Source organism: Macaca mulatta, chromosome 8, assembly GCF_049350105.2.
Source record: "Macaca mulatta isolate MMU2019108-1 chromosome 8, T2T-MMU8v2.0, whole genome shotgun sequence".
NCBI classification, from domain to species: domain Eukaryota; kingdom Metazoa; phylum Chordata; class Mammalia; order Primates; family Cercopithecidae; genus Macaca; species Macaca mulatta.
In genome coordinates this window covers 91,540,229-91,566,118 of record NC_133413.1, presented here as the reverse complement: position 1 = coordinate 91,566,118, position 25,890 = coordinate 91,540,229, and the positions used below count along the sequence as shown (strand labels likewise).

At 39.8% G+C, this 25,890-nt stretch overlaps 1 protein-coding gene across 11 annotated transcripts in view; it reads left to right on the top strand.

Annotated features, from left to right (window-relative positions):
* Nucleotides 1-25,890, top strand: part of PAG1 (phosphoprotein membrane anchor with glycosphingolipid microdomains 1) — a 140,368-nt gene that overhangs the window by 73,864 nt on the left and 40,614 nt on the right. For all 11 annotated transcript variants that reach the window (XR_013397316.1, XR_013397314.1, XR_013397315.1 and 8 more), the window contains one exon: nt 4,346-4,436. The gene's annotated coding sequence lies outside the window, so the exon portion shown is untranslated. The remainder of the gene's footprint in view (nt 1-4,345; nt 4,437-25,890) is intronic.

The following is a 25,890-nucleotide window of genomic DNA, read 5'->3' as shown; positions in this document are numbered from 1 at the left end:
TGGGAAATATTGCTGCAGTAGTATGCCAATCTTGAGCAACCTGTAATCCTACTCTCTTCTCTGTCTTCAGGGACTGTGAGTGAGAGAGGTTTTATTATAGCAACATCCTTGAGCCTACTCTGATTTTTTTTTAATGAATTCACTCAATCAATGAATAAATATTGAGCAATTACTATATTCCAAGCACTGTGATTCATTCCGTGCTCAGTACATTGAACTGTTCTGTTTAACCAAGTCCTTTTGACATTGCAGTTATAGATGAGATGTCACGGACATTGTAGAAAGGCTTCAAGTATCAAGTGGGGTTGATTTATGGATGACCTTTAAGTTTCTTTTAAATTCGAGAATCTATAATTGAGCTTCATGATTCTAGTCTCATACTGAGTAGTTATCTTGCGTCCGGGTACAGTTTTTAAAAGTCAGACATGAATTTGGAGTAGTTTGCTGAAGTCTGTTCTCCTCAATCCCTGTATTTGTCTACCCAGATAGCAGGGAGATACACTCTCAACATCATTGCTCCTTCCCCAGAAGAGACTGTTAGGATATAACCTTGAGAAAACACTCCTTTCCTTAGACCCTCTTCAGCACTGCCAGCAGGGGCTCAGCTCAGGCCATCTGTCAGGTGCCCATCTCATCCCTCAGGGTTTCAGTGTCCCAGAATGGAACTCTGTTTCAGTTCTGCTGAGTGGCTTTAGCCAGAACAACAGTTCAGGTTAGTTTGGTAAAAACACATCCTGAACTCCTGGAGTTCACTTGCTTGGGCCTTCTTGTGAATGTCATCATCAGTATTAAGAAGTCGCCAACCGTCCTCATGAAAACTGTCAGAGAGCCAGGTGTAACAGAAACTGCTGAGCGTGGCATTCCATGGACAGGTTATGTGGGTTTCAGGGAGAGGTCACATTTGACTAGATCATCAGTATCAGAAGTCCTAAAATTCCATTCAGTGGAAAAAGAAATCTATATTGAAAGTATGGGATTTCTGTTTGATTGGGTCAATAATCATTTGCAGTGATCAACCTTATTATCTCTGTACCCCAATTACCTAATTATCTCTATCACCCTTGGAAATAATCAGCAACATGAAAGGAGACCTAAAGGAGTGGTTGGTCTATCAGAATTATACTCAAGTTGCCCCAGTCAGGGCATGACAGTTTGCAGTGCAGCTAGGTTATCTGCTTAGTGTCACAACTCCCATGATTCCAGCTAAAATTATTTTGGGGTTTGCCCTTTTTTTTTAAGATTGATCCGAAAAATGACTGATGCTCATAACATCCAAATCCGTGGAATATTATTTTTCATAAGAACTTACTTTAGATGCAATTCACATACCATACAAATCATCCATTTAAAGTACAACCATCAATTTTAGGACATTTTCATCACCCCTTCTCCCCCAGCCCTAAGGAACACAAATCTGCTTTCTATCTCTATATATTTGCCTATTTTGGACATTTCTTATAAACAGGATCATATAATATGTTTTTTGTGACTGGTTTATTTCACTTAGCATGTTTTCAAGGTTCATCCATGTTGTAACATGTACCAGTATTTTATTCTATTTTATGGCTGAATAATTTTTTTTTTGTATAGATATACCACATTTTGTGTATACCCATCCACCAGTTGAGGGACATTGTTTCTACTTCTTTTGGTATTACAAATAATGCTTCTGTGAATATCTATGTGCAAGTTTTTGTGTGGATGTGTAGTTTCATTTCTTTTGCTATATACTTGGGTGTGGAATTGCTGGGTCCCATGGTAACTCTCTGTTTAACATTCTGAGGAACTACCAGACTGTTTCAAAGCAGCTGTGTCATTTTACATTCCCGTCAGCAGGGCATGGGGGTTCTGATATCTCTACATCCTCTGAACACTTGTTATTAGCTTAGACATGTTTATTATGGCCAAGTGCAAATCACTAGGAAGGTATGAAGTGGTATCTCATTGTGGTTGATTTGCACTTTATTGATGGCTACTGATGTTGAGCATCTTTTCATGTGTTTATTATTTGTGTATCTTTTTTGGAGAAAAGTCTCTTCAGGTCCTTTGCCTATATTTGGTTGGGTTGTCTTTTTGTTATTGACTTATAAGAGTTATTTATATATTCTCTATATATAAAATCCCTTATCACATACGATTTGCATATATTTTCTCCTATTCTTTGGGTTGTCTTTTCATTATCTTAATATTGTCCTTTAAATTACAAATATTTTTATTTTAAGGAAGTCCAGTTTATCTGTTTTTTCTCTAGTTGGCTTGTGCTTTTGGGGTCACGTGCCTCTGCCAAATCTGAGCGCATGAAGATTTAGCCCTTTGGTTCTTTTCTAACAGTAGTTTACACTCTTACATTTAGGTATTTGATCCATTTTGCATTAACTTTTTCTGTAGTCTGAGTTAAGGGTCCAACTTTATTCTTTTATATATGGCTGTCTAGTTGTTCCAGAACCATTCGTTGAAAAAGCCTGCCCTTTCCCCATTGAATAGACTTGGCACCCTTGCCAAAAACTCAATTGGCCATATAATTGAAGCAATATAAATCTATGGGTTTATTCCTGGATGCTAAAGTATTGATTTATGTGTCTTTCCTTATGACAGCACCACAGCGTCTTGATGACCTTGTTTTCTTGGAATATTTTTAAGTCACAAAATGTATATTCTGAAAATTCAAAACTGTGCACCATTTTTATATTATTAAATTAACTGTCAAATCTTGTCTCCAGTTTTCAAATCAGGATTGTGCTCATATCTGGTAATAGAGAAAGCACATCCAAACATTATTTTTAATACACATTAATAGAATTTGACCTTTTCTAAAAAAAATTGTTAATTCTTTAAAGTTTACCTTTTAACTGCAGCAATTTGATTTAGATAATTAAATCTTGCTCATATTTCTGACCAATTCAGGAGAATTCCCTGGATTGACCATGATGACAAAGAAAAGTGGAGAGGCTTATGATTGGAATCCACATCTAAATATATCTGCATGGCAGGGGTTCAGAAGGAGACTTGACTTGAAGTCTAATAAAAGAGTGGAACGATGGCTTGGGAACTCAGTTGTCTATCAAGCCCTGCACGCAGCGAAGCCCTGTCTCCTAGTTGATGTGATTGACGGCAGAAAGACCTGGAGTCGGCTTAGAAGAAGACAGCCCATGATTGTGTGTCTTGTTCTGGTCTTTTTACACTTATTAAAAGAAAATAATAATGTAGCTAAATGCAGTGGCAAACAAAAGGCAGCAGTTTCTCACTTTCAAACTGTCAGGGAAACAATAGATATACCTCAAGATAATATAAATATTCTGCTGACTCTACTATCAGGGAAAGCAACACACAGTCTAAGATGATAATATGTGGTTCTAACAAAAGAACATCAGTAGATGCAAATCTAGAAGGCTCATGTTCCACTCCGTTCATTAGGTTGGAAATCGGGAATTATGCCTCAGTTGGTTAAAATGATTGAGAGGTTCTGAATCTTAGTCAACAGCCAGGATATTCTCCTTAGAGTATAAACACAGCCGTTCTTTCATCCGTTCATTCGTTCATTCATTCGTTCATTCCGTCCCTCTCCCCCTCTCCCTTTCACACTGCACTTGTCATGGTGTCTTATGTAAAGTAAGTGTTCAATATGGGAGAGACTTATTTGAGGATGGGAAGAGAACTAGAGAGGAAGGGGGGCTGGAGGAAGGGCTAGGCACCAAAAACAGCAGAACAACAGGTAGGACTGGGGAGCTGGTGAATCAGGAGGGAGAGCAAGGGAAGTCGCCCATGTATCCTCTCCTTCTCTGAACGTCTTCCCCATTTCCACAGCAGAATGTGTGAAGGGACGACTCGGGGCTAGATCTGCATGTTGTCCAGGTCACACTGTTCACGCTGCACCAAAGTCTCCTTCTAATAAGAAATTTTCAGAACTGAATCACAGCTTACCTTACCAAAAAGTATAAATGCTCTTTCCAAACAAATCACTTGTTTTATTTCAAATTCAGAAAACAGTTACTTGAATTAGTATCACTGTAGTAACACAGAGATTTACTTGGCATAACTAGGGAAAATCTGGAAAGAGCCAGTAAATTGATTTGTATTTGATTAGACACTTGGCTGTTTTTTTATTAAAATTTTTTGGGGTATGGGGAGATACGAACTTTTCTTTATTGAAATTTTTAATTTAATTGTTAATGTCTATAGTTGTGCCTCTACATTTCAGTTTGCTTTGTTCAGGAAGGAATATAAGAATATAAATCTCAGTGTTTGGCGTAAGTACACTAGCATTTTTGCAGTGAACTGAACACGTATCTTTCACAGTGTCTATCCATCTGCCTTTTTTTCTAACTTTCCTTCTCTTTGGCTATAGGCCAAGAAAGAAGAGAGAACTCTCACCACATTTCAAAGAGAATACATTGCCAGAATTTGGAATACTCTTCGGGACAAACATTTCCTCCAAGGTAAATATTACCATTGTACCAATGAAGGGACACACCATTGGGCTTTTCGAATGGCAGTGGCACAACACAAAGGTTTAATTGTTTAGTCTCATACAGACCTAGAGTGATATCTGAGAGAGAGAGAGAAAGAGAGACAGAGAAGAAAGCAGTGCTGTTGGGGTATCCTGCAGCCTCTTCTAAATGTGTTACCAGGAGAATGCCATCAGAATCTGGGAGCTCACTGAGCTGTATGGAAAATGTGTGGGAAATGAGGAGGAAAGAAGAGGCTGGCCTTTTTTCTTCGTGTTGCAGATACTCATGAACACAAAAGCCAGTGGGGTTTGATTATGAAAATAACATTTCATCCTTTATGAGCAAAAAAATGAGTAGTTTCCTTTAGAGGTTAAAATACAATATATGCTGCATTCATGTCACAAGAGGGGAAAGCCTAAATCAAAATATTTTACACCAGCTGAGACAAGTATGAAAGATTTTAAGGAACTCCATGTTCTTCTATGAAAATACCTGCTAAGTAAGCCTTTAGTAAGTCTTTCATTGGTTTGTGAGAAATGCTTCATGAAGTTCTTGTTTTGGAAATCATATCTTTACTGCCTCTTGTGGGGAGGGGTGTGGGTGTGTGTGTGTGTGTGTGTGTGTGTGTGTGTGTGTGTGTGTGTGAGAGAGAGAGAGAGAGAGAGAGAGAGAGAGAGAGAAACCAAAGAAGAATCTGTCAGCATGATACTGTATGTTTCAGAGGAGTAACTCTAGGCGGTTTCTTTGTGAATCATGAGCTTAGTGGGAATAAAGGCTTAACAGAAGCAGCCGAATTCATAGTCAGCTTTGGCATTCATGAATTAGCTGCCAATATTTTAGCACAAATTGCTGTGTCATTTCTATGAAGTTCCCCTGTCGCTGCTCAGTCTGTAGCTAAAAGCTGTCTGATTTTATCTGATGAAACGCCACCTAAAATTTTATCTGATGAAACACCTCCTTCCTTATAAAGATATTTGTGTACGTACACACACAGAAATGCAAAAACATATGATCCCCCTTAAAAGAAAATAAACTTGTCAACTTTCTCTGTTGAAAAGTTAATATGATATGGTTGACACTACCTAGCCCTTAGTGTTCTGGAAGGCAGTTTCCGACTGGCCAGGGGAGAGTCCTGTTTTCCTCCTCGGTCCTCACCCTGGTTATTCTCTTCTGAAGGGGCTGGGGTGAGGGAAATGTAGGCTGTACATTAGAGGAGAATTTTGTGATACTATTCATTCTCTGTTCTGACAGAGAGGACATTGTTTGTTCACTGTAATAAGCTTGGCAGGAATCTGTGCTGTGCGTACAGAATGGGAAAATAGCAGAGCAGTGGGAAATCTCAAAACTCCAAGCAGCAGATCAGCCTAGAAATTTTGCAAAAATCTATTTTAATAGCTTCTCATTACTGTCGATGTAAGTCGTAATTTGGAGAAACAGTTTTCCTCTCAGTGATAATTTTCTTCACATTGCATTATGCCTGCGTTACATGAAAAAAGTCTTTAAGATGCAGTGTGCCTATCCAAGTACTGTAGTAACAGGAATTAAAATCAGGGAAGTTTAGAAATACTTGATGAACACACTAGACCTGCTTTGATATTGCCCTTTGTACGTCAGCATTCACATTGGTCCAAATGAAAATTAGCCTATGTACGTCATCTGGTGGTTCACAGAAGCAAGTGTATGCTGCCACAGACAAGACAAAAAAGACACATTTAAAGATGTGCATTGAGGTGAGAGGTGCACTGCTCGTTAGAGGGAGCCATGCCCCAAATGTTCAGAACTTTAAAGGCAACAACTGTAAAAGCAAAGGCTCAAAGCAGCGTGCAAACCCTGAACCGGAAGCTGAGCTGGCCATGACTGAGGCCTGGCGTTTCTGCTTCTTGAGGCTATGTGTTCCCACCTCTCCCTGAGCACATAGACTGCACAATGTGATGGGCCCTGATAGCTCCAGGTGTCTGGGACCCTCATGTGTGTGCATGTGTGCCAGGCTGCTGTGTTCACAGACAGTGTGTGAGCTAGAGAGTGGGAGAGCCTGCCCCACACCCAGCATCCCCAAGAGCAGCAGCGGGGGCCCCTCGTCCTTAGGCTTAAAGAGAAATTTATCATGACTGCCCAATCTTGGCCTACATTCTTTTTTTTTTTTTTTTTTATGTTGAGATGGAGTCTCGTTCTGTTCCCCAGGCTGGAGTGCAGTGGCACAATCTCGGTTCACTGGAAGCTCCGCCTCCTGGTTTCATGCCATTCTCCTGCCTCAGCCTCCCGAGTAGCTGGGACTACAGGCGCCCACCACCATGCCTGGCTAATTTTTTGTATTTTTAGTAGAGATGGGGTTTCACCATGTTAGCCAGGATGGTCTCGATCTCCTGACCTCGTGATCCTCCCGCCTTGGCCTCCCAAGGTGCTGGGATTACAGGCGTGAGCCACCATGCCCAGCCTCTTGGCCTATATTCTTAAGAACAGCTCCCTGGATATTTTTATAAAAACTACATAATATAAATTATGAGACTTCTAAAATTCTATCTGTGGTAGTGTTAATATACAGTAGAGCATTGGATTATTGCAAATCCCTTTTTATGTAGCCTGCATAAGGGTTAATCTTATGTAACAAAAGCAGGTCCTTTACTCCTCCACTTGTGACGTGATTCACACATATTATCTTCTTTGTTGTTTTTAAGTTTCTTGGTCTTTTAAAATGTATTTGTTAGACAATCTTTTTGATGATGTATTTGTCTTTTTAAAAATGGATAGAAATTGGCCAGCTATGGTGGCTCATGCCTGAATTTCCAGCACTTTGGGAGGCCGAGGTGGGCAGATTGCTTGAGTCCAGGAGTTTGAGACCAGCCTGGGCAACATGGCAAAACCCTGTCTCCACAAAAATTAGCCAAGCATGATGGCACATGCCTGTAGTCCCAGCTACCTGGGAGGCTGAAGTGGGAGGATCTCTTGATCCTGGAAGGCAGAGGCTGCAGTGAGCTGAGGTCACACCACTGTGCTCCAGTCAGAGTGACAGAGGAAGACCCTGTCTCGAAAAAAAAAAAAAAAGTACAGAAATATATTTATATGATGATATTTTCAAGTACATCACAAAGATAGCAAGAACCAAGGCTTCAATAAACTCGCTTTATTGTTTCTATTTGGTACTTTTTTGGGGTCTATTTTTCAAGTAGTTTTAATTTTATTGTTTTTCACAGCTGAGTTAAGGATTACTGAGGGACGTGAGGTCGAGGCAGGGCCAGGTTCTCCTGCTCCCTCCAGGGGCTCCTCGGAGGCGCTGCCTGCAGCAGCAGGACTGGCAGGTCCCTGGAAGACACCTTCGTGTGCAGGGTAATTGCTGGCCCATCTGTGACTCTGCAGCCATGCCTCCTGTCCTGCCTGCTTCTTCCTTTCCTGCAGAATTTCCGATAACCACTGAGGCCAGATCTTTAGCACACACCGGTGACAGCTGGTTCCCCATAACCTGTGACCACAGTTCTCCAGAAAGCTGGGAGAGCCTGCAGGCAGCTAAGTCAGTGTGGGCACAGGCCTTTTGTGTGTTATCATCATGACGCAGGGGAGGATGCCCTAAAGCAAGGCATGCAAGGGCCTTGTTTCACCAATGCTATATGTCACCATCTAGTATGAAAGAAAACGTTTATCAGTTGACGGAAATTGGGGTAAACACTTAATGACACTATTTTATTTTTGGGTTTTTTTGTGTTGTTTTTCTGAGACAGAGCCTTGCTCTGTTGCCCAGGCTAGAGTACAACAGTGCTATCTGGGCTCACTGCAACCTCTGCTTCCCAGGTTCAAGTGATTCTCGTGCCTCAGCCTCCTGAATAGCTGGGATTAGAGGTGAATGATACTATTTTATTTAACAGACACTTATATTGTACCTAGAGTGAGGCAAGCACTGGTCTAAGCACTTTGCAAGTATTAAACTTTAATCTTCCCAATCACCCTATTACTATTACTAACATTCCTGTTTTACCAAAGAGGAAACTAAAGCTCAGAGAGGGTAAGTGACTTGCCAAAGAAGTGTAGAGACAGTACTAGCATCTACTCCAGGGTCTAGCATTAGGGCTGCATGCGTCAGAACACAGGTGTCTCCTGGACCATAGCAGAGCTTGCTTAACTGTCAGCCCCTTTGGGGTCTGTAAACACACACACTGCCCTCACAGAGGTACACACACCCTGTTGTGTTGTCGTTTTTGGAACTCTATCCCCATTGAGTGATGGCATTTGCTGCGGTGGAGGAAGAATCTGTCCTTCCTGTCATTCTAGAATTCAAAGTGGGTGCGGGCTAATGTTGCATGGTAAACAGGATTCCAGGTACCTCCTCCCGTGGCTGTCAGGGTGAACTGCATTCTGTGGCATGCCTGCAGAGGAACGCCCGAGCAGCAGGTGGAGAAAGGACCAGAGTACAGCCATGCCCCTGCTTTACAGCTTCTTCACTGGTGGGTCCCGGGCCCTTTGACATACCGTGGCCCTGGGCCCGGTGGTGGAGCATGACCTGCCAGTGTGGACAGCAGCCGCTCTCCAGGGTGGACATTTGACCATTCCTTGCTCCCTGCTGCCATGGGGATTTAGACAGTTGCTCCTGGAGGCCTTGTCTTAACCCGGAACTTCCCAAAGTGGAATGTGAGGAGTTGGATGGGTGCAGCTCTCTCTCATTTGGGTGCCCCCAAAAGAGAAAAGAAAAAAAGGTTTAGTCATGGTTGGATATGTTTGGGAGACATGGGTTCAGCGAAATTAAATTGATTTACTTATTGCAGGATTTCTCAGAATTTTCTTGTGACTCTCCAAAGCAACATGTAGAATGCAGAATTTCCTAAATTTTATATTGTCTCAGGTGGGTGAAAATGTCTGTCAGCATCACTTGGGCAGTGTTGTTGTTAGGAGAGGTAAAAAAAAAAAAAAAAAAAAAAAAAAAATCCACTGTCACAGGAGGCAAACAGATATTGAGAGAAAAGCAATGAGCTACATTTGGGATCTCTAAATTCCAGTCCCTTTTTAAACTGATAGCTATGGGGACCTTAGAGCCTGAAATTTCTCATTTGTAAAATATGGAGGATATAACTGAATTATCCCTAAGCTTTTTTCATCCTTATAAGTTGGTGACTGTTTTGTTCCAGAAAAGTTTTAAGAATGAGATACAATACACAACATGTCAAATGAAAACTTGGTGAGGGTAAAATGAGGCACAGAGTATATAAGCTAGAAAAGATGGAAGAAGGAGGGAAGTTATTATGCAAAATACATTCTCTGAAATCCTGCATGGTTAATATGATAGAACCAAATTTTGTTCTGTGCTTTCTAAGGAACAGTTTGAAAAGGGAACTCTGACCATGACTTTGTAATTAACAGAGTCCTAAGCTAAAAACATTTTCCTAAAAGAAACAACTGTTCCCAGTTGGAACAAATTTTTCCCATGGCTTTTAACTCTGTGGTATGGCTCTTTGGTCTTTTCGGTAGAAATTTCAGCCCTGTGGCAGGATGGCACCAAGATTTGGAACCTCAGTAGGTACGCTTCATAGGTACCTGTGGATACATACATTTAATATACATCATCCTCATTTGCAGAACCATTACATGTTGTAGCCCAGCCCAACTTGCATATATGTGGAGGTGTTTGGGTCTTGACTCTGGACTCCGGAGTATTCTCTAGATCCTGGAGGGGCCATGTGCCAGAAGCCCAGGGGTGTCAGCTGCTCTCCAGATGGCCTCCTTTGTGCATCCTCACATCAGTCCTGTGTGTACCCTTCTCCTTCCCGCATCTCCAACTTAGCATTGGCTGAGCCTGAATCGGGGTTTCCCAACAGCCTTTTCACAAAATCACTGCGATGCAAAGCTGTCCCAGGGATGTTAGGCTGTTCAGGGTGGTAAAGGTTCAAACCTAGGTTCTATTTTGAAAGTAATTATTAATAAATAAAATGATTACTTAAATATGTTGAAGAAAATAATACTGCTTCAGGACCTCTTAACGAATGTGAAGCTATTAGTGCCAGTCAGATGAGTGAACATGATTATGACTCACATAAACACTGCAAGCCCCCATGGAGGCTTTCGTTCGTTTTTATAATTAGTCATTTACTGTTACTTTATACATAGAATGGATAACTGATTACAGACAGTAAGCAGAAGAAGCAACTGATGTTGTGACGATTATCATCTGCAGTCATCTGGTCAAAATTCTGACAGACTTTTCATAGTGTAGATGATGTTTTTTTTCCTAAACTGGGTGTTTATTTCCTAAATATGTGTGTTTGTTGCATTATTCTTTTAATCTTAAATATCTTAATGTATTTGCAGAATTTTATATTAGTCTATTAGGACATTTATATGGTATAAAATTGAATGTTGAAAAACGAAAAAGTAATGATAATCACATATAATTTGGCTTTTATTTATTAGAAATAGATATCACTCATACCCTCTCTCTTTCCCTCTCTCTCCCTTTTTCTCTCTCTCTCTTCTCTCTCTCTCCTTACATTGTTCCTGATAAGCTGACAACAGAGTCAATTGAAAAACTATATATATATACACACACACACACACACACACACTCACTGCAAAGAAATGCATACAAACAGCAGCCTAAAGCTTTTTTATCTTGTCTCATTATTTTATAATTAAACACAAAAATTACTGTAGGTTGATTATTTTTGTCCAAAATGCAAGATTACCAAATATTCATGAATGAAAACTTTTATCTGTTTATCTATCATGACATATTAATTGTAGCTTGAAATTTATATAATTGGTCACAAAACCAAGTATATGCCCATCTGTCATTGCAAAAATTTGTCTACAAGTCATGCATTTCATTACATGATGAATTTAAAGTAGACTAAATAGCATATCACTATTAAATAAGGAAAACGTCAAACTAGAATTAGTAAAATTTGTATTTAAATGAACTAGTTAATGTAACCTTTAATTAATAATTAACTTAAAATCAAGTAATTTTACTTAAGTCACTTCTTACGTGCCATAAATGTTTAAAATAATTAAAATATCTTCTATGGAGGTTTGCAAAAATTTATGCAAGTCAAAAAACATGAAGCCTTTAAAGAAGCCAGGAAAAGATATTAAAATAATTATTTGTATTCAATTTAAAGAGAACCTTGCTGTTCTTAAGTAGATTACTGGTAATTGGATAATATGAGGTCTGGTCAGTTGCAGAAGGGAGATTAAAGCCCAATGGGATAGTCAGCTGATTTGAAGAAAATGTTATAAAGCAGCTCTTACTGTGCCTTGCCTTGTCCACATCATAGAAAAGTCTCCTACAATTTCCTGTCCCAGCTCTCAGTGAAAATCAGGGATCACCTCTTCAAATGAATACTAATCTTAAATATGCCATACAAATCCCTATACTGTTGTTTATGTTCTTTTTTATTGAAGATATACATAGATATTGAAACTATTTTGAAATACCAGTTATAAATTAGTAAAATTTTCCCAGTAATATGTGGGCATTACTGTGAAATGAAATACCTTTAACCTTTAATTTATTGATTTATGGGCACTACTGTGCCCATAGATTATTTAGAAAAAATATAGTAAGTAAATTTTACATCTACTATTACATCCAAATGTGGCTAGCAATTCAGAATAATTTAGATAAGCATCATTGTTTTCCAGCAATATTGGCGTTGTTTGGCTGTTCCAATTGTTCATTTTAAAACCCAACTGTTATCAGACTAACTATGATTTAACAAAACTTTGGTAAATGTCTAAAGAAGTCTTTCAATAAATATGATCTAAGGAAAAAGAAATATACAGAAATGAAATGACTTTTACATTTAATTAATTGAAGTAATTTGCAACATTTTTCTGAATTGCAGTTAGCTTTCATTTTCAGACTTTGGAAGAACAAGTCATTTGTACCAGGAAGTACATGGTAAAGAACTATGTTTGGCAACTTAGAGAACATTTTTAGCATTTGAATCTCCCTATTTATAGTACAGCATCAGGCATAGTAAAATGTTTGGCATTTCTATAAGGGATGCAAATGCCTTAACATTCACTGTTGTGATCTAACAATTCATTTCAGAGTAAGATGAATCAGTCTTGTTTGGAAAATGTTTTACACAAATACTGGCAAGGAAACTATCACTGCATTTCTGTGGATTTTAAAAATGCAGACTCTTCTAAAGTAAATGGTGACAAATTGCACAATGTTTTTTTATTACCATGCTTCTATGTGAACTGACTTTTATTACTTTAAATTCTCACACTACTCTACTGCATTCCTTGCTTTTTAGATTTTGTTAATCCATGCTGGAATCACAAACTGTTTCCAGGTCCTTCTAAATGTCAAATTCTTTTTAACCTAACCTTCCTTTAATCCACAATGTTTTCATCATAATTGAAACCACAGATTACTCCATTAACATATGCCCTTTTCTTTTACATTAGAGAATGTGAGAATTGTAATTTGTAGGATTTTGCCCTTAATTTGCTACATAGAAGATAAATACTCATATTCTCTCTCTCTATCTCACACACACACACAAACACATAGACACACACACACAAACACATAGGCACACACACACACACACACACACACATACACATTACTTGAAGTAATGAAAAATGAGCAGACTAAATGTAATGCAGCATCCTAGATGGGATCCTGGAACCAAAAATAAAAGGACATTAGGTACAAACTAGAGAAATCCAAATAATAATAATATACCAATATTGGTCCATTAATTGAAACACATGTACCATGCTAATGTAAGATGTTAATAATAGACTAGAAAAAATACAGCAAATGCATTTATAACTAATGTATTAAATAACCATGGTTGACTTCAGCCTGTTTTGTGATAAGAATTGAAGTATAAAAAGCGATAATGATATCCCCTATTGTCAATGTCTTCTACTGAATATAGCCATCTATAGCAGAGGCTGGCAAAATCCAAGTATTTGGCAAAAGCTGGGGACCAAATCCAGCCCTGCCACCTGTTTCTGCAGGGTTTGAACACACTTCCGCTGTTATCTTCCAGATGCCCCTAGCGGGGCGAGAGGATGCAGGCTCAGATGTCCTGGGCTCCATTCCCAGCCATTTGGTGGTGTGGGTATTGTTTGACTTGTTTAACCTTTCTGGATGTTGTTTTTCGTATCTGTGAAGTCAGAGGGTCGAACCAGATTTTTCAGAACCAGTGGCTTAGAGAATTCTGACTCTGAATGTGTGTTGGAAGTCCATTTGTGATTACAGCATAGAGTTTATTGAGGATGAAATTTTGGCATTAAAGCAATTTGCATGCATTATATGTGCATTATATAGTTTATAACATAACATTGCCCATCATTTTTCAGCACTTTTGAGCTCTACCAAAAAGGAATTAAATAATCACAAAAAGGAACACTATTGCCATGTGTATTAGTCTGTTCTCATGCTGCTAATAAAGACATACACAAGATTGGGTAACTTACAAAGGAAAGGGGTTTAATGTAATCACAGTTCCACATGGCTGGGGAGGCCTCACAATCATGGTAGAAGGCAAAGAAGAAGCAAAGGCACATCTTACATGGCAGCAGGCAAGAGAGAGCTTGTGCAGGAGAACTCCCGTTTATAAAACCATCAGATCTCATGAGACCCATTCACCATTATAAGAACAACATAGGAAAGACTGCCCCCATGATTCAATCTCCTCCTAGCAGCTCCCTTCCACAACATGTAGGAATCATGGGAGCTACAGTTTAAGACAAGATTTGGGTGGAGACACAGCCAAACCATATCATTCCACCCCTTGCCCCTCCCAAATCTCATGTCCTCACATTTCAAAACCAGTCATGCCTTCCTAACAATTCCAAGTCTTAACTCATTTCAGCATCACTTCAGAAGTCCACAGTCCAAAGTCTCATCTGAGACAAGACAAATCCCTTCCATCTATGAGCCTATAGAATCAAAAGCAAGTTAGTTATTTCCCAGATATAATGGGTGTACAGGCATTGGGTAAATACATCCATTCCAGATGGGAGAAATTAGCCAAAGCAAAGGGGTTACAGAGCCCATGCAGGTCCAAACTTCAATAGGGCAGTCATTAAACCTTAAAATGACCTTTGACTCCATGTCTCACATCCAGAGCATGCTGATGTAAGAGGTGGTCTCCCATGGCCTTGGGCAGCTCCACCCCTGTGGCTTTTCAGGGTACAGCCCCACTCCTGGCTGCTTTCACAGGCTGGTGTTGAGTGTCTGTGACTTTTCCAGGTGCACAGGGCAAGCTGTCAGTGGATCTACCATTCTAGGGTCTGGAGGATAGTGGCCCTCTTCTCATAGCTGTACTAGGCAGTGCCACAGTGGGGACTCTGTGTGGGGGCTCCAACTCCATATTTCCTTTCCACACTGCTCTAGCAGAGGTTCTCCATCAGCGCCCCACCCCTGCAGCAAACTTCTGCCTAGATATCCAGGCATTTCCATACATCCTCTGAAATCTAGGTGTAGATTTCCAAACCTCAATTTTTGACTTTTGTGCCCTCATAGGCCCAACACCATGTGTAAGCCATCAATGCTTGGGGCTTGCACTCTCTGAAGCAAGGGCCTGAGCTGTATGTTAGCCCCTTTTAACCATGGCTGGAGCTGAAGCAGATGGGATGCAGGGCACCATGTCCCAAGGCTGCACAGAACAGGGGAGCCCTGGGCCTGGCCCAGTAAACCATTTTATCCTTCTAGGCCTCCAGACCTGTGATGGGAGGGGCTGCTGTGGAGGTCTCTGACATGCCCTGGAGACATTTTCCCCATTGTCTTGGTGATTAACATTTGGTTCCTCATTACTTAGGCAAATTTCTGCAGCCGGCTTGAATTTCACCCCAGAAAATGGGTTTTTCTTTTTAATTGCATCATCAGGCTGCAAATTTTCCAAACTTTTATTCTCTGCTTCCTCTTGAATGCTTTGCTGCTTAGAAATTTCTTCAACCAGATATCCTAAATCATCTGCCTCAAATTCAAAGTTCCACAGACCTCTAGGGCAAGGGCACAATGCTGCCAGTCTCTTTGCATAGCAAGAGTGATCTTTACTCCAATTCCCAACAAGTTTGCCATTTCCATCTGAGACCACCTCAGCAGAGACTTTATTGTCCATATCACTATCAGCATTTGGATCAAAGTTGTTCAACAAGTGTCTAGGAAGTTACAAACTTTCCCACATTTTCTTATCTTCTTCTGAGCCCTCCAAACTATTCCAGCCTCTCTGCCTGTTACCCAATTCCAAAGTCACTTCCATATTTCCAGGTATCTTTATACCAGCACCCCACTCCTGGTCCCAATTTACTGTATTAGTCTGTTCTCACACTGCTAATAAAGACATACACAAGACTGAGTAATTTCTCAAGGAAAGAGGTTTAATGGAATCACAGTTACACGTGGCTTGGGAGGCCTCACAATCATGGTGGAAGGCAAAGAAGAAGCAAAGGCACATCTTACATGGCAGCAGGCAAGAGAGCATGTTCAGGGCAACTCCCATTTATAAAAACATCAGATCTCATGAGACCCATTCGCCATCATAAGAACAGCACAGGAAAGACCTGCCCCCATGATTCAATCACCTCCCACTGGGTCCCTCCCACAACTCATGGGAATCATGGGAGCTACAATTCAAGATGAGATTTAGGTGGGGACACAGCCAAACCATATTGCCATGTGAGTCACTTACATACTAGGAAGGCAAAACCAGATTTTTTGAAATACCCATGTTGAATCTGAGCTCAAAATCATATTAAAATATTAAATTGTACCTTAATTTGTGATAAAGTATTATCCAAATGATAATGTACACTTTGAGAAAGAAAGATTTTAGGCGAACATACTTTTGGATTGTACACTTAAATGCAATTTAGCTTGAATTTGTTATTCAGTATAGTCAATAATGTTATATGGTATTTAATTTAGGCCAATAAAGTGTTGAATACCTAATTATGTTAAGGCCTTTAAGACAGTTAAGACCTTGCCAAATGTTCATATGATGCTTGTTGAGTTAATTATCAGGCAGTTACTTATCTGATCATTGTTTCTTAATTTCTATTGAGCCAGTCATTGTCCATTATAAGAAATTATTTTCCAGCTGTAGTATTTCAGTGCTGGGTTTCGATTATAGACATTAAAAAAGGTTTATTTAGGACTACCTTTAAAGTTAAATCTGATAATAATTATTTGACTGGTAGAGGCACTCTAGGAAAAGGTTGAGTAGTGGTGGCTCTCCACTTTGGCTACTCAGTAAAATTACCCAAGGAGCTGTTTAAATTCCCATGTGCAAGTGCACCCTCAAACTAATTAAGTCAGTCTCTGGAGGCATTTTTTTTTAAGCTCCCAAGGTTCTTCAAATATGCAGCCAAAGTTGAGAAGTAGTAAGGAAAGCTTCCTGGGGAGGTCTTTCTGTAGCAGAGTGCTCCTGCTGTTTGTAATTGGGTAGCTTGAGTAGCTGTGAAGTTATTTAAAGAAGCTTATTTTCAAAGAGAAAGAAACTTGCCAATATCTGGAGAGGGGCAGAAAGTATGTGTTGCTTGCCCTAAGTCTCCATCCTACAAATACCAGGAGAGTTTGTCCTGATTTTGAAAGGATTTAGGAAGTAACATCCTGCTTGTGTCAATGCATGGTGTTTGCTTTGACTTTTGTTTGGCATCTTATTTCAACTACAAGATCAATGGGAGCTAACATTTATTGAGCACACCTGCTAAGTATCAGGCACTGTACTATAAACATCACTGTCTCACAGCCAGGAAAGATAGAATTATTCACTTCGAAATAAAAAGAGTTCTGTTTTGTTAGAGGAATCTTATCTCTGTGTAATTGAATGAATATTTAGTCATTTATTTATTCATCTGGTGACATTTGTTGAATACATATGCTATTCCAAAAATAAGTTTAAACATGCCCAAAGAATACAAAGGATCTGTATTCATTATCTGTTGTTTCATAACAACCTTAGTGGCTTTAGATGAAAATGTATTTAGCTCTTGATTCTGTGATTGATAGTTTAGATTGGGCTCAGCTGGGCAATCCTCTCGTCTTGGCTAGGTTCGCTCATGCAACAGCGGTCAGCTGTAGTTTGGCTTTGCTGATCTTGGCAGGGCTCTCTCACGTGTCTGGGAGCTTTAGCTGAGACAAGCTGGCTGACCAAGCTCTGGTCCTTTGGCCTCTCAGCCATCACCAGGGTCAACCCAGATTTGTTGGAATATGGAGTTAGGGTTTCCTAGAGAATGCCTAAAGTATCCAAGGCACCTTAGGCCTGGTGTGAGAACGGCACACCATCACTTCTGCCACATTTCCTGGCCAAAGCAAGTCACAAGCCCAGTCTAGACACAAGGCGTGGGGAAAGAGATTTCATTTCTTGATGGAAGGTACTAAAACGTCACATTTTAAAGGGCAAGGAGAAAGGAAAGAGTGAGCAATTATGGTCCATTTTTTGCAGTCAACCACAGGTAGAAAACTTTAATTCTATCTTGGGACATTAGAGGATGTTCCTAAGAAATGGTTACATTTGAGCGAGTTTCAAGGGTAGAAAATACATTTCAGGTGGAGGCAATAGTGTAAGGAGAACCGTCAGATTGTACTTTCATTAGTGAAAAACAAAATGGAGACAGTAAGTTCCCTAAACGTAGAAAATATGTCTAGCCAACAACTGAGCATGTGGAGGGCACTCAGTATGTACTTTCTCATTTACATCAAACGGCAGTGAAGTGACTAAGAGTGTAGGCCCTTAAAGCTGGTATAATAACCTGATAGCCTTACCATTTACCAGCTAGTAGACCTTGAACAAATTACTGTGCCTCTTTAATACAATGAGGAAAATAATACCTCCTATAGCATTTGCTGCATAACAAACCACCCCATGACTTAACAGCTTAAAAACAACAGCCATTTACTCAGCTCCTTATTCTACAGTTTTATGGTTTGGGCCATCTTAGGTTGGAGGTTCTTCTGTTCTCAGCTGGGCTCATGCCTGTGTCTTTGGTCAGCTTGCAGTCAGCTAGGTGTCTCTGCTTCTGGGGATTGGCTGGCTACTGGGGGAACAATAAGGACAACTGGACAACCACATTCTCTCGTCATCCAGCAGGCTAGTGTGAGCTTATTCATATAGACGATCAGCAGGGTTCTAGAGTGAGAGGAGTAGAATCATTCAAAGCATGTGGGCTGGGTTCAGCATTGACACACCATTGCTTCCACTGAGCTCCATGAGCTAAAGGGAGTGACAAATCAGCCCACCATTAAGAGTAGAGAAATAGACAGCATTTCTTGCTGGAAGGAGCTACAAAGTTACGTTGCAAGAAGTGAGGATACAGGGAGGGGAAGACTTGTGACCATCTAGGGAATCTTCTATACCTACCTATAGCTCACAACAACCCTACGAAGAAAAAGTTAAATATAACTTGATTTTTCTAGGTGAGGCTCCAACCTAAAAAGTACTAGGCTAATCATAGATGTTCAATACATGGAAAGTATTAACTTTTTCCTGTAAAAATTAGAAATAAGATTTTAAGTCAAATTCTTCAATTGCTTACTTTTATAGAATATCAGATGAACCTCCAAGTGCTTCTTACAAAGGTGAAGTGTTATACATTCTTTCCCTGTTGCAGAAACATAATGTAAGTGAGGAAAGCTTACTGCCTCTAAGTGCATGTGTATCTTGGCCTGACAGAGGCTGGCAGCTGCACTGTGTAAAATATGCTTACTCAACATAAAGGGTCAACTCAGGAAAAGAACCAGAGACAGTCAAGTATAATATTTCAGCTCCCAAAATATTTAAGGCCTTTTATCATGGGTAAGAACTCATTTCAAAAGCTATACAAAGAACAAAAACCTTAATAAATTGTTATTGATTTCTTTTTACTGTTATGAGTATTTTCATAAAACCAGCTAAGCCTCATATAGCTCTAGATTGATCCATACATTGCTTTTGGATCCCATAAATTGCATTCAATGGAGATTTATTTATCTGGCAGCTAAAATACCTCTAATCAGTGATGTGAACTGGATCAAAAAATACCTGCCCTCTTTGAAATAAATAGAACATCAAAGGGTATTCAAGAATGTGTAGTGTAGAAATATGACAAATGTGCATTGAGAGTAGTGCCAGCTTTTTTATAATTATGGAACTTCTAAGCTCCTTATCAGATGGTTCTTGGGCTCCGCCTCCTGACTTCAGCCTGCTTTACCCAACCCATCACCTCCAGAAGCTCCAAAGCCCACAAAAGGGCCGTCTATCCACCCGATTGTACATCATTCCCAAACACTGAATGTCCATTGTACTGCTGTTCCTCTTATGATTTTAGAAAGTCTTAGTGGTAAGGTGATTAAGAACTGTGGCTCTGATCCTCATGTCTCTCACTTCCTCTCTGAGTGACAGGGGAAGCTTCTGAAGCTACAAGCCTCATTCCTTATTTCCTTAATAATGATTGTACAAGACATGTTTACATGACCATTCCATCACATTTAGAGTCATTTGCTGTTAACAACAACAGAAATATTGAATCCCCAACAATTTATGTCATCAGAAAAGAAAAATGAATATAAATTAATTAACATTTTCAAGACAGCCCAGCACAGGTTTGCTGATGGTCTTGCTTTGGCTTTCAAAGCCTGCTAGTCCCCGTCTTGCTCTACGGCACTGGAGTATGGGTCACTTTCTGGAAAGACTTCAGTGCCTATGCTACAAAGAGTAAATAGTTCGTTCTGAACTCTCATTTGTTTTTAAAGTAATGTTTTATGGGCCATGTAATGAAGTACCTAACATAGTGCCAAGCACATAGTCATAAGTATTCGTAGACCTGATATGTCTGTCTTTGCATGCCTGAGAATGATTTCCGGTTTATAAAATTTGTGTTGGCAAGGAAAGCAGTTTTTGTTGCTACTGATAAACCATCTGGGGCTTGATATTCTAAATTTGATGACTCTACTTACACATAATATCTTTTAGGGGGATTCCACATTTTTTATGTTTGTTTGCCAAACTAGAAGTTACGTACAAAGTTGTAAGCCCAAAATCTGAGAATTTTACCCTGGCAAACCCTACAAATATTTTGAATTACTGCAATGATTTTTTAGTAAATAAAACGTCAATGCAAATATGTAGGACTAGATTTCAGAGATCCCTGAACATTCTATGGTTTTTAATACTGGCACTGTAGAGAATTTATATTATATTGAACATTTTATATTGAGCATATGTCTTGAGGCCGGGTGCAGTGACTCATGCCTGTAATCCCAGAACTTTGAGAGGCCAAGGCGGGTGAATCACTTGAGGTCAGGAGTTCGAGACCAGCCTGGCTAACATGATGAAACCCTATCTCTACAAAAAATACAAAAATTAGCCAGGCGTGGTGGCGGGCACCTGTAATCCCAGCTACTCCAGAGGCTGAGGCAGGAGAATCTCTTGAGCCCGGGCGGCAGAGGCTGCAGTGAGCCGAGATCCTGCAACTGCACTCCAGCCTAGGTGACAAAGCAAGACTCTGTCTCAAAAACAAAGGGCAGGGGGAGCTTGATGTTGAATTGGATGTGGGAGGAAACTGAGAGGGTGGCAAACAGGGAGGACCTAGGATTTGACCTTGGCCAACTAGCTGAAGGTGGCACCATTTCCAGAGAGAGGGGCCCTGGAGGATGACTCCATAGGCAGAGGACAATGGAGAGTCCAGCCTTGCGCACACTGAGGCAGAGGGCCTGGGGACACCCAGGTAGAGAAGCCCAGGTGCAGCTGGATGTGGGATGGCAGCTCAGAAAAGAGGCTTGGGCCAAAGATACAGATCTGGGATCATGGCAACCTGATGGGAAATGAAGGCATGGTTGTGGATGACGTGTCTAGGAAGATAATATGCTGCAAAATCAGGAAAAGAACCCAAGGCCACACCTTAAACCACTATGGTATTTCACAGCTAGGGAGAGGAGCCAATCTCTTTGGGTGTTTTCTCAAATGTGTGGTTACCATAATTTGTCATCATCCTTTGACCCATACCTCTGCCTTTTAAATTGGCATATGGATGATAATGATTCTGGATAGTTATACGGTGTCTGAAATTTGGTCTGATATTTTCTCACAGAAACCTACACACAAACTACTGTCTTGTGGATGTGAGTTGACTGACATGGGTAGGCAACATTCTTGCTCGCTATTTGATGATTTAAGTGATAGAAGTGAAAAAAAATTTTTTTAAGTTCTGGTAGGTAGACTTAGAGGCTTGATCAATGCAAGTTTGCATTATCGTTAGACTTTCTAGCTAGTGCCCAGGGTTTCCTGTTGCGTCACACAACACAATGTCTAGTTGTGCCTCTTTTCCTGACATTAAAATTCATCACTGGATTCAGAAGAACCTGCTTATTTTAAAAACTAAATGTATATATAATATATTCAAATGGACAGCTGGTATCTGATTATTTCTCTGTTTTAGTTACAGCTGTGTTAAATTCAATTATAAATTATAAATCATAATAGCAGAATCGGCTTGCTTTGAATGCAGGAAGATGCAGATTCTTCTTTAAGTACGTTTTTGAATAAAATAAGATTTTGTTAAACCAGCCAGGGAAGCAGCAAAAGGAATTAATATTTATTGGGTGCCTAGTCTGGGCAAGGGCACTGAACGATGATGCATGTTGCACAAGATACAAATGTAGCTGATTTTGGTAGGGGTGTCAAATATACTTTTCTATGCTGAATGGCAATCTGAAATACTGAAGATACTGAATGGAGCTGACATGCAAACATAGGCACATGTTTGGAAGGCTGGCAGAGTGTGTTATCAATATGGCTTAAAGCGCTAGTCTAGACCAAACAGAAGTGCCTCAAAATAGTGGTAGTGCCCAACTGTCATTCCATATGTCAGCAGGATTTGTCCTGAAGATATTGCAGCTGACTTCTTGGCCAGTACTGTCAGTATCATGTGGTAATAATGGAAGGATAAGATTACTAACAAAAGATCCCAGGCTGTAATGAGTCCACTAACTTAAATGGATTCTTTCTGCAATATACCTCCCATCTCAAGCTGACATGTATGGAAATGAACATTGCAAGAGACCCAAAAACTTTGCCATGGCAGACTGAGGACCCTATGCCAAATAAACATGGTGTTACTCCCAATAAAGTGATCTAAAGAAACCTCAACAGATGATTGGAAGTACAGTTTCAGACATTAATGTCTAGCTGCCTTCTGCTGGAAATTGAAAGGAACAACTAAGATTGCAAAATGTGCAAATGGAGAAGCCCTCTCTACCAGAAGCTTAGAGCCAGCCAGAGGTCAGCAAGGCACAGGCTGCAAAACGCCTTCTCTGCAAAAGTAGCTGGCACTGTGAATCTAATTAAAATCCCAACATGTGCATATTGCATGAGGGACTATAGCTTAAAATAAAATTGCAACTGTACACATTCATTATCTATTAACCATCAGTAGTTACAACCTGAAAGAATACAGGATTATTTTTGGTACTATTCTTAGTAAGACTGCAAAGATATGCATTTATTCACTCCATCAATATTTACCAAGCACCTGCTCTGCTGTTAGTGCATGTGTTAGTCCGTTTTAATGCTGCTGATAAAGACATATCTGAGACTGGTCATTTATAAAGAAAAAGAAGTTTAATGGACCCACAGTTCCATGTGACTGGAGAGTCCTCAAACGATCATGGAGGAAGGTGAAAGGTATGTCTTACATGGTGGCAGGCAAGAGAAAATGAGAACCAACAAAAGGAGTTTCCCCTTATAAAACCATCAGATCTTGTGAGACTTACTCACTACCATGAGAACAGTATGGGGGAAACCACTCCCATTATTCAGTTATCTCCCCATCAGGTCTCTCCATAACATGTGGCAATAATGGGAGCTACAATTCAAGATGACATTTGGGTGGGGACACAGCCAAACCGTATCAGTGCCTTAGTTATAGCTGCAAAGACAAACATGGAGTTTGTGCTCATGAAGGTTCTATTCTAGAGGTTGTGCATACAACAATAAACACAAAGGCCAATAAATAATATGCTTTCAGATAAGGATAACAGGAAAAGACAGGGTAATGAGATGAAGTCTGAGTATAGTGGAGTGGACGGGAGAGTTTTAGAATGGTTGGTCATCGAATGTTTTTCTAAGAACATGATCTTTAAGCAAGACTGAAAAAATAAGGAGGAACCAGCTGTATGGTGACCTGAAGGATGTTCATTCCAGAAAACAAACAGCTAGTATAAAAGCTCCAGGTGAGGGGAAGCTTGACATGGTCAAGGGCTAGAAAGAAAAAGCACATGAGAAGTCATGGTCAAGAAGACCAAGGAACCAGCTGAGGCTGGAGTGGTTGGGTCCACCTGCCCCATGAGGACCCTTCAATGAATGTTGGTCAAACTGAGCTGAACAAAGTGTACTGTGTCCATTTAAACAATGAAGGTCAATAGAAAAGCTAAAATGGCCTAAATCATAAAGAAAAGTTATTGTCATAATAATGTATTGATTTATTGTACATTCTTTCCCTCTAAGAATTATGGATCATTTTGTAAGTGGATAGAGAAATGTATTTTAGATCAGCTTTGACATACAGCTTAAAAATAGTGGCATATTACCCTCAAACAAGTAACAGGCCAAGAGATTTTATATATTTCTTGTTGAAACTTTTATATTTGAAAATACTTTAAAATAATGCTATTTTAATTTCTATAATAAATTACAATAGCTGTATAACTTTTGAGGGATGCAGAGAAAACTACATAGAAATAATATAGCAAAAAAGCAAAAAAATGTGGCTCAAAATTCATATCTTCTAAATCTGAGTCTTTATGTTGTGTGAGCTCGGATACCACCTTCTGGAATAGATTCAAAACATGATCTGTTTTGGCCTGGGCTTTAAGGATATACATGTGAGAAACTTTGGTTTATGTGAATCGCAGTGTAGACTCATGTGGGAAGAGGAACAATGAGCTGTATCTGTTTTATCTTGCCACATCCTGATTATGACATGTTCCAATACTACAAGAGAAATAAGATGAAATAGCATCTGCTAGTTAAGAGTTTAGAAATATGAATGAATAGTCTAGCTCAGTGATTCTCAGTCCCAACCATATATTCAGATGCCCTGGGGACACATTCACAAATATCAATATCCAGGCCCCATCCCTGATCTATTAAGCCAACTTGGAGAGTTCGGCCTGGGCATTAGTGTATTGTGAAAAGTTTGGGCTGGGCACAGTGGCTCACGCCTGTGATCCCAGCACTTTCAGAGGCCAAGGTAGGAGGATCACTTGAGGCCAGGAGTTCAAGTCCAGCCTGGACAGCATAGCTAAATTCCATCTCAACAATACATAAATAAAAATTAACCAGATGTGGTGGTACATGCCTGTAGTCCTAGTTACTTAAGAGGCCTAGGTGGGAGGATCTCTTGAGCCCAGGAGTTAAGGTTGCAGTGAGCTATGATCACACGACTGTACTCCAGCAAGGGCGACAGAGGCCTCATCTTAAAAAAGAAATTTTTAATGGATAGCCAGGGTTAAACACCACTGGTCTAATTTAATAGGTTGCTATAGTCTTTAGGATACTGTTGGTTTGATTTTCACCATCTTAGTCTTTGTATCTTATATCTTATCATCTGGGTAGTACTTAATTATTTTTTAGAGATCAGAACTTATGGTCCCTAAGGTTAGTTTGATGGGAAAGTCTTTTCCTTTCTTCCTTCCTTTTTTCTTTTATTCTTTGCTCTTTTGAAAATGTGTTTTCCTTCTAAAGTATAATCTGGAGATTGGGAACTCTTAAAATCTATAAAGGCATAGTCCATGGTAATTAAACTTCAAGTTTCACGTATCCATTATTCAGAAATTAATATCTGCTTCTAAAAATATTGAAGTTGTTACAATAAAGACACACAAGATTTTTTAAAACATATGAAATAAAAAACTTGTAATTGGCATTGGTGTAGGCAGAGTAAAGAAAGAGCTAGACGAAGGTAATTGCTATAATTAAAGATAATTACAGCTTTGAGCATCCAGCCAGCCATGTGAAGGGAAAAGAAGAAAGGAAATATGATTTTTGTATGTGTAGTTTATCTTTTATACAAAAAGGCAAACTAGTTCACCGGGACAGAACACCTTCTGCTAAGAACTAAAATCTCTAAGAGTTTATCACACAGACACATAAAGCTTTATGTACCACACAGTAGAACAATGTCATTAATCGTTTTATGAGAAATTCAGATAGATTTCTTATATTAATATTTTATAAAAGCTACTTTTATGGCATTACTTCATCAGTAGGTTCAGCTGCTACCTCATGGAGTCCCAAGCTCACGCAGTAGGGCCATGCCAGCTGCAGTCCTGGAGGCTGTTGGTATTCCAGTGAGCTGTGGCAGGGCATGTCCTTCAGTTCATCTGAAAACCACACCAAGTCATAGATGAGAGGAAGTGGGGCAGAACACCACTCTGTTAGGAAACGTGAGATTGGAATTTGATCTGTCAGGTTCACCCTACCCTTTTAAATTCTTGCAGTAGTAGTATTATGAT